The sequence below is a fragment of the Apodemus sylvaticus genome, chromosome 1, assembly GCF_947179515.1.
Source record: "Apodemus sylvaticus chromosome 1, mApoSyl1.1, whole genome shotgun sequence".
Classification (NCBI taxonomy): Eukaryota; Metazoa; Chordata; class Mammalia; order Rodentia; family Muridae; genus Apodemus; species Apodemus sylvaticus.
In genome coordinates this window covers 160378052-160388429 of record NC_067472.1, presented here as the reverse complement: position 1 = coordinate 160388429, position 10378 = coordinate 160378052, and the positions used below count along the sequence as shown (strand labels likewise).

The 10378-nt window shown below is 37.1% G+C and overlaps 1 pseudogene; it reads left to right on the top strand.

Moving 5' to 3' along the window:
• The first annotated feature begins 8060 nt into the window (after nucleotides 1-8060).
• On the top strand, nucleotides 8061-8812 carry LOC127689093 (tubulin beta-4 chain-like; annotated as a pseudogene).
• Nucleotides 8813-10378: the final 1566 nt, after the last annotated feature.

The window sequence follows — 10378 nt, the reverse complement described above, 5'->3', positions numbered from 1 at the left end:
TTAATGCAAGATATGATATTAGTGATGATATCATCAGGCAGACTTCAATCCAATCAACTGTCAAACAAACCCAACTACTGTCTCTATAGAAATTGTATTCTTCAAAGCCTGTTTACATTATCCTCAAATTTACATGGCATGGTAAAGTGTACTCCATAAGTTGCACAGGCTCTTCAACTGGTGTCTTTTTGCTACTGTATCACTAGTAGTTAAGTGAGCAGAGATTAATTTATCATTGCATAATTGTGGAATTAGAGACCTGGACAGTAAAATGTATTCTGACACATAAACTGGCAAGTTCAGAGAAATATGTATAAACATAATAAATTAAAGAAAATGTCATATTCATCTCATTTCCTTTGTAATAATTAATGTCTGTCAAGAAATTACCTTCCTCAGGGTCTCTAAGGCACATGAATTTAAAAGCTGCTTTTCATCTCCAAAGATAATTTTTAAATATTTCATTTTAACAGGTTGTTGAAGAACTTTTGACTAAAGCATGATAACTACTTTTTGTTGCTAAATTGACCACTATCTATAATGAACTATGATATAGAAATGGAGAACATATCTGTGAGAAACCTTCTGCTTGGTTTGAAGTAGGAGAATCAGCTGGAAAAGACACATCTTTGATCCAGATCCTGAGTTAGGAAGACACACCTTTAATCTGGATCACACCTTCTGTTGGAAGTTTATGTGAAGCCTTTTCTCTTTACCTAAAGTAGGATGTTCTTTCCTACTAGAACATCCATTACTTTGCTGACTTTGGAAGGTATTTCTTCAGGATTCCAATATATAAAGAAGACTAGCTGAGACACCAAACTTGTTGGACTGAACTAAATTGATGAACTTGATTGATAAGTTGTCCCAAAAGTCATTAGTATTATGGGAGTAGTGCTCCAGTATCTTATAAATCACTGAATAAAACATGTTCTTCTGCTCACTTTAATAAGTTTATTGTACCATCTAAAATCAAAGCATTGCTTCTGGTACAGAAGGACCTTGGTTTTTGCTCAGCACTTTATCTCCAAGAAGCAAAGGAAAATATATTCAGTGGAATTGTTCTCATCCAAAATTGAAGAAGTTGGTATTCTTTCATAATGTCCTGATATTATTTTTAGCACAAAGTCAATGGGTGAGCTAATCCAATTGGGTACTGAAAAGGAAATGCTGTTATGTGGCTTCATATGTGCATGCATACCATGACTCTAGAGAATCCTAACTATTAAATATACACATCCACATCCACATCCACACACAGACATATATATATACTCTAGAGAACCCTAACTCAAAACAGTCACTAAACTCTGTTCACAGCAAAATTTTGAAGCCAGGATTCACACAGTACTTTTGAGGATAGAAGAAGAGAAGGCTGGAGTCTAACATCAACATCAAGAGAAGAATGCAACTGATGCAATACCGTGTTTACTAAGCTTTTAAATACAGACTCACAGAATCTTTAAAAAGTATCTGAAGCAAAGACAATCCAGAGACTGCCCCACCTAGGGATCTATCCTGTCTTCAGACACCAAAGACTATTACTGTTCCCAAGAAGCAAGTGCTGAAAACAACCTGGTATAGCTGTCTCCTGAGAGGCTCTGCCAGAGCCTGACCTTTACAGATGGGAATGCACGCAGCCAAACCTCAGAGTGAGCACAGAAACACCAATGGAGGAGTTAGGGAAAGAACTGAAGGAGCTGAAGGTCTTTGCAACCCTGCGGGAAGAATAACAATATCAACCATCCAGACTGCCCTAAGCACCTAGGGATTAAACCGCCAACATAGGAGTACACATGGAGGCACACATGCCTCCAGCTGCTTATGTAGCAGAGGACTGCCTTATCTGGAATCAATGGGAGGAGACACCCTTGGTCCTGTTGAGGTTCAATGACCCAGTGTAGGGGAATGCTAGGGCACTAAGGCAGGAGTAGGTGGGGGAGCAACATCATAGAAACACTGGTCCCAGGGAATACTTAGAGATAAAAAAATATATACACCTACATGCAAATGTATTTACAAAATATTATATAGCAGGTGCTCCTGGCCAATAACATCTGTTGTGTTCTGACAGCAGTACATCTTTCTTTTTTTGAGGACATCTGTGTCTAATGACACAACACAAATACATTTGAGATTTTAAAAATTGCATTCCTCATGGTCTAAAATACCTGGAAAGAGTGAAATAAGCCCTAATTTCTCTTTGCCAATAAAAGTAATAAGTAGTTTGCTGTTCCTCTGGAAAAAAAAAGAAAGAGCAAATAAGGCAGTTTCTGTCACAGCATTTTGACTACACCCTGTAGCTCAAGGAGGAAAAATATTAAAATAGCCCAAAGTGTTGACATGTATTTAAATTGGGTTCTGTGCTGTCATTTGGCATATGATTTCCATATAATAGCCAAGCAAAATGAGGTCTCTATTTACATCTCCTACTTTCTGATACAGGGCAGTTGCAGATTTTAAAAATTTACCAATGTATCATTCTAAAGCAATAACTATAAGACATACTGAAGAAAAGAATTGAGCCACCCTTATTTGCAAGGCACAGTAACATAGTGAATACATTTTTTTCTAATGTAAACCATTCTGGAAACATAACTTTTTATAAAAATATGAAATTGTGAAAGTAAAATTAGACAGGTCAGTAAAAACTAAATGCCATTCAAAAGAAGTACAGTGATGAATAATTCAGAATGTGTTTAGCATATTGCATTTCCTAAGACCTGTGCAAATGTTTTTATTACTAAAATTTTCTTCAATTTTAAAAGATTTATATATCTGGTTTTCATCTGTGAGACTTCAAACCTCTAGATTCAAAATGAATAACATTGAGTTCTATCTAATTAAATCAGCAGAGGAGATTCAGCTGATGCTCTGCAATATGCTCAGATTAAGAGACTGTCTCGAGCCTGGTGTGGTGGAGCATACCTGTAATCCTAGCACTTGGGAGTCAGAGGCAGACGGATTTCTGAGTTCAAGGCCAGCCTTGTCTACAGAGTGAGTTCCAGGACAACCAGAGCTACACAGAGAAACACTGTCTTGAAAAACGAAAAAAACAAAAACAACAACAAAACTCTGTCTCATTTAATTAAACAGAATGTACTATCCCAGATACTTTCTCAGCAAATTTTGTCTAATACAATATGTGGAAGGCAAACAAATCTCCTTTGAATAGGAGTCTGCAAAGCACTGTGGTCTTGCTTTAGCTCTCTGATCTAGGATTCCAAAGCCCCAACCGTAAGTTGTACCAGATCATAACAGAGTCTAGTGAAAGTTTCCTTTCATTGAGTAGACCACGTTTGCACAGCTAGATAGAAGGGTTTATAATGCATTCTTCCAAACATAAAGAAATATTCAACCATGAACTTCAACAGCTTTCAAATGATACAAACAGTATAAGATTAAAAATAATTGGGTTGTCATGTGAACCCTTTAACTATTGTAAATATTTATCTGCTCAAAAAGTCATAAAAATTTCTGAAAGTATATCTACTTTATTACTTTATTCATGGCTATTGGATTATTTTAAAATATTTAAGAAATTCCTGTAATCAGTCTATTCTTCTGTTCTGCAAAGAGAAGAGTGGGTAGCTAGAAGGTGTAATTCAATCTGCTCACACTGTCTATTTTTTTCTTTTTAGTATAGAATAGTGTTTTCAGGGCACAAGTAAGGAGGTGAGAAGGTAGTAAAGACAGAGACATGGAGAGAAAGAGAGAGAGAGAGGGAGAGAGCCAACAATGAGCATATGGAGAGAGAGGCAGGAGAGGGGAATAGGTGAGACGGGAAAGAGGAGGAAGGATGAGGGAGCACAGGCAAGAGAGCCAGAGCTCACACTGTCTATTAAGGAATGTGTATGGATTACTTCTCCACATAAGCATAGAAACATCCTATTTTACCTGGAAGCAACTCTCTCAGCCCCAACATTCTTGCTTCTGAGCTTTCCTTCATGAATCATAAATGAATTTACTGTTGTAATTATGATTTATTTTTTAAATGAACACAATTTCTAATTAATAAAAATACACTAACTTAAAAATAATTGACAAAATACTGAATCCAACCAGTATGTGATCTCAAAAATGAGAAAAATAATCTTTCCTAATGAGGATTGAGAGATATATTTATCACTGAGTGCTTAGCAATCATTTTAATACCATCTCCCATTTTTCAGAACAATAGGAATACATCTTTCCACTAGGATCTAACCACAGATTTTTGACTAAACATTGCTGCCAAATATGAATTTCATCTCATGAACTGTATTTTAAGGCAATGATAAGTGGTTGGTTACTACCAATATTTGCCACTATGCATCAATGAACATTTTGTGCTAGACTGGTCATTATACTTCATAGGTTTGAGAGCTGGATAAGGTAAATGGCTACTTTTGTCCTCTAATAGCATTTGTAATTTCAACACTTGAATGATGTCTAGTAGAGATGAAGTTTCCAGATAAGTACCAGCTAGAAATCTCCAGGTTCTGTGACTCAAGTATGTGCTGTCTTTAGTAATAGTGCTGTATAGTAAAGTTCTAAAGAGTAACCCAGAATATTGGCAAGAAGCTTTTGTAGGCAAGCCTATAGGACCTACTGCTCAACAACTCCAAAAGGGGCAGCCCACTCCTAGACCTAGGGATTTTCATTTGTAAGACTTTTGTGTCTACTAAGCCTCTGCCACCCCATTACGGTTGTTGTTAGCTGACAAAATGAGAATATTTCAACTGCCTAAGCTATCTCAAGCCTCAGCCACTAGGGCATTGTATACAGTACTGGGATAAGCTTTGGATGTATAGACTACAGTGATGGAGACTGTACACATAACTTTATACATAGCAGCCCTATTTATAATTGCCAGAACCCAGGTATCCCTCAACAGAAGAGTGGATGCAAAAAATGTGGTATATTTACACAATGGAGTACTATTCAGCCATTAGAAACAATGAATTCATGAAATTCTCAGGCAAATGGATGGAGCTGGAGAACATCATACTAAGTGAGGTAACCCAGACTCAAAAGATGAATCATGGTATGCACTCACTAATAAGTGGATATTAACCTAGAAAACTGGAATACCCAAAACATAATCCACACATCAAATGAGGTACAAGAAGAATGGAGGAGTGGCCCCTTGTTCTGGAAAGACTCAGTGAAGCAGTATAGAGAAAAATCAGAACAGGGAAGTGGGAAGGGTTGGGTGTGAAAACAGGGGGAGGGAAGGGGACTGATGAGACTTTTGGGGAGTGGGGGTCCAGAAAAGGGGAAATCATTTGAAATATAAATAAATATATCAATAAATTAAAAAATAAAGACAATAATCTTCTATCGAGCTTTATTCATGGCCCTTTGTATGTTTTTGAATCTTTAGTAATATTTAATACCTATTTTCTTGTTCAGTTTTGTTCAAAGAATAAACTGCCTGGTATATATCTGGCAGCCACAAAGCTGAGATATATCAGAAATTATGTCAATGCCATACTTGTATGTTTTATTTGTCAGAGTTCTACAGAGAAGCACAGCAATAAGCAAATGAAGAGTCATGTAAGATATCACTCAGAAAATGGAGCAGCTCATGTAGTCATAGAAACTGTACAATGCTTGGATCACACAGAATGCCAGGAACTGCCTTGAATACTACAGAACCCATTAATGTGAGCCTTTTAAGAGAGTGAGAGAACGGCTACACTGGAGTACATAAGTACAAGGGGAAGGGCCTGGGAAGCGAACTTTAGTAAAATGCTTTCTGGTCTTGATAAAGGCCCATATTTGAAGCAGAAGCCACATCATTTGAGGTATTTCCTAGCAGGTAGAATCCAGGATTCCATCCAAAGTGTCGCATAAATCTAGTATTGTAATACTGCATAAATTTTGCAACCCCATAGGAAGAACAACAATGTCAAGTAACAGGGCCACCCAGAGATCCCAGGGACTAAACCACTAAAGAGTAAACTCTCCAGCTACATATATAGCAGAGGATTGCCTTATCTGGCATCAGTAGGACGGGTGGCCCTAGGTCCTGTGAAAGCTTGATGCCCCAGCATGGGGAAGGCTAGAGCAGTGAGGAGTGAGGGAATGAGTGGGTGGAGGAGCACCTCAAAGAGACAAAGGGGAGCGGGATGGGATAGGGGTTTTCAGAGGGGCAACTGAGAAGGGGACAACATTGGAAATGTAAATAAGTAAAATAACTAATAAAAATAACCCTCTTTATTCCAAAAACCCAACAAAAGGCAAAAAATAACCCACAAGCAACCAAACAACATCAACAACAAAAACAAAACAACAAAAACACTTGTAATATGGAAAATGAAAAACTTTTTTTCTTCCTATAGACTACAGAATGGGTATTAGTGACAGTACTAGGAAAGCATTTCAACACACTGGTTTGTTATTGAACAGAGGTTTCAAAGACGTTTTGTAGACATCAGACTAGCAGAAAAAACAGTGAATCAAACAGAGAAGACTCAATAGTGGCTAAAACTTCAGAGCCTAGGAATACTCTTTGGTATCTAAGTTGCTTTTTTAGGTTGTAATTTATTAGTACTTATTAAATTACATTTATTCAGCAAAAGTAAACTTTATCTGATATCAGTATTGATATAAAGTATGTATATATATATATATGTATATATATGTGTGTGTGTGTGTGTTCATACATATTTGCACATGTATGTTTATATATGTGTAGATAATTACGTATATGAAGTACTTTGCTTCTCGTGTGGTCAACAGAGAACAGACTTGGCTATGGCCCTCAGGAGCCTTTCCTATTGTTTTTCTTTTCCTTTGGTGCAGGTTCTCTTGTTGGCTCTGAGTACTGTACATAGGCTAGCCTGGCTGCCACCGTGCCTCAGAGATCTGTGTCTCCACATCCTTAGCATTATGTTTACAAGTATACAACACCACAGATGGATCTTTTCTTTTTACATGGGTCTGAGAATCAAATATAGGTTGTTTTTTCTTTCCATCTTAGTAGCTTCAAATATAAATGGATTATTTCACTTTATATAACTAATATGATTTAAAATATAGTAAAAGGTAAACTGTATTATATTATTTGGTGGATTATCCTAAAATGATTTAGGTTTATGTTTTTAAAGTAGAAATGTATGCGGACACTAATTTTCAACGTTTTCTCCAGAGTGACTTTCATAAAATTATTCAGAGATAGATGCTATATACCAGGCAGTATAATGAGACTGATATATTATACTTCAAAGTAATGTTGAATCACATGCCTTCCTGAACTCCACATCACTGGAAATATTTTGTGTACTATTTTGAATCTAAAAAACATAATTTTCAGTTTTAGAAGCTGGGCATTCTCACTTGTATTTACTATCCCTGATTATTTCTAACCTCTGTTTTATTCATCAATAGTTGAATGAATGTCCAGCTCTTTTAGCTAAAATTGTTTCTGAAATCCTAGATTTGGCTCATTTATCATCATCTTCTTTGGTATGAGATATGGAAACACTGATACCTCTGCTTTATCATTCCCTGCATTCACCTTCTGAGTGTGGCAGGAAGACCATGTGAAGGTCCAGTTGGGGTTAAGGAGCTAACACATCTATGATCAGAGCATAGTTACCCTCAGCACACTCCTGGGTCACTCACTTTGGATCCTGTGTTATCCAGGTTACCACATTTTATTGACTTATTAACTTTTTAAGTCAATGTCTTTTGTTCTATGCTGTTTTCTTCTTTTTAAAATATATGCATTTAGCATAAATAATGTATTTGAGAAGTTAGCATAAAGAAATACTCTTGGAAGAGATATTGAAAAGAAATGGTTTCAAATTCACTTCTTTCAGGTCTTCAATCTTGCAATAATTAGTATCTAAGACAGTAAACTTAAGATGAGTTTAGCCTGGAACAATGTATAATAATATTAGTACTTAAAAGTAATTAATATGAGTTATAGCATATATTAGAGGTTAAATTTAAAATAATTTATAGAGTTCAATATTTTATAAAATTATCTTGACTTGTTCTAAACTTTAGAAATCCTAGCTCCACAACTCGCTGTCTGCCTGCCTTTTTGTCTCTCGCTGTGTGAAGTCAGCATGAGGGAGATTGTGCACATCCAGGCAGTCAGTGCAGCAACCAGATAGAAGCCAACTTCTGGGGGGGATCATCAATGATGAGCATGACATAGACCCCAGCGGCAACTATGTGTGGGACTCAGACCTGCAGCTGGAGCACATCTGTGTGTACTACAATGAGGCCTCCTCACAAGTATGTGCCCAGGGCCATTCTGGTGGACTTGGAACCTGGAACCATGGACAGCATTCGGTCTGGGAACTTTGGACATCTATTCAGGCCTGACAACTTTATCTTTGGTCAGAGAGGTGCTGGCAACACGTGGGCCAAAGAACACTATACCGAGTGCACAGAGATGGTGGACTCAGTCCTGGATGTCATGCGGAAAGAATGTAAGAATTGTGACTGCCTGAAGGGCTTCCAGCTGACACTTTAACTGGGTGAGGACACAGCCTCGGCCATGGGCACACTGCTCATCAGCAAGGTGCATGAGGATTACCACAACTGCATCAAGAACACCCTCACCTAATGTGTTGGACACTGTGGTGGAGGATTACAATGCTACCCTGTCCATCCACCAGTTAGTGGAGAACACGGATGAGACCTACTGCATCAACAATGAAGCCCTCTAAGAAATCTGCTTCTGTATCCTCAAGTTGACCATGCCCACCTATGAGGACCTCCATCACCTTGTGTCTGCTACTTGAGTGGAGTCACCACTTCCCTTCAATTCCCTGGTCAGCTCAAAGAAATCCTACATTTCGAGTTCACTTAAAGATTAAAATTCTCCTGATATTTTATATACTAATTTTATTTAATTTTACTAAAATAAATTATTTTACTAGATTTTTCTGTACCTCTAAATATATTATATTTCATTATGGTTTTGAAAGTGTTCTCTTATTCTAACACTGCATGTGTGTGTATATCTGTGTCTGTGTCTGTCTGTAAAATGTGACACCAGAAAGCAGAATTATGAAAAGTTCGGAATTATAAAAGATCAAGGTTAACTTTCAGTGAAGTATTTACTTTATAACAGATTGTTTATGACTATGCTGAATAATTGAATGAGAGAATACTGTGCTATTTGAAAAGCTAGTCTTATCTATACATGCATTTATGAAAAAATAATAGAAATTAAGTTATGAATTTGAAAGAGATCAGGAAAAGATATCTGTCAGTTTTGAAAGGGCAGACTTGGAAGGCAGAAATTATGTAATTTTACTCTAATCTCATAAAATAAAAGAAGTAACTTTTAGAAGCTAGTCATATCTGAGCATCACCACAGCATGGGGAGATTACAAAAGTTGAAGAATTACAACCATCTCATCATTAATGTTCCCAACACATTTAAAGTAAAATAAAAGCTTTTCCCATGCCACCTTGACCTGTCTTTTCATCACAATTGGGTTTAGTATGTATAGGTGCCAAACTTTACATTTAATTTTATTTTCTGATTATTTTTTTATTCAATATATTTTATTTACATTTCAAATGATTTCCCCTTGCCTGGATCCCCACTCCCCAAAAGTCCCATAAGCAAGCCCTCTTCCCTCCCCATCCCCCCATCCACCCCTTCCCACTTCCATGTTCTGGTATTGCCCTACATTTCTGCATTGAGCCTTTCCAGAACCAGGGACCACTCCTCCGTTCTTCTTGGACATCATTTGATATGTGGATTATGTCTTGGGTATTTCAAGTTTCTAGGCTAATACCTGCTTATCAGTGAGTTCATGATTGATCTTTTGAGACTGGGTTACCACACTTAGTATGATGTTCTCCAGCTCCATCCATTTGTCTAAGAATTTCATAAATTCATTGTTTCTAATGGCTGAATAGTACTCCATTGTGTATATATACCACATTTTTTTGTATCCATTCCTCCATTGAGGGACATTTGGGTTCTTTCAAGCTTCTGGCTATTAAAAATGGAGCTGCTATGAACATAGTGGAGCATGTGTCCTTATTAATTGCTGGGGAATCCTCTAGGTATGTGGCCAGGAGTGGTATAGCAGGGTCCTCCGGAAGAGAAGTGCCCAGTTTTCTGAGGAACTGCTAGACTGATTTCCAGAGTGGTTGTACCAAGTTGCAACCCCAACAGCAGTGGAATCAAAACAACCCTGAGATTTCACCTCATACCAGTTAGAATGGCTAAGATTAAAATCTCAGGAGACAGCAGGTGTTGGCAAAGATGTGGAGAAAGACAAACTTTACGTTTAAAATAAAGGACTGTTTCTAATTATGCTGTTACTATAAAGTTGAATAATTTTCCATGTTTCTTTTAAAATTACTTCATGCAATTTGTATCCATGGCATTGCCACTCAATTCTTCCATAAATAT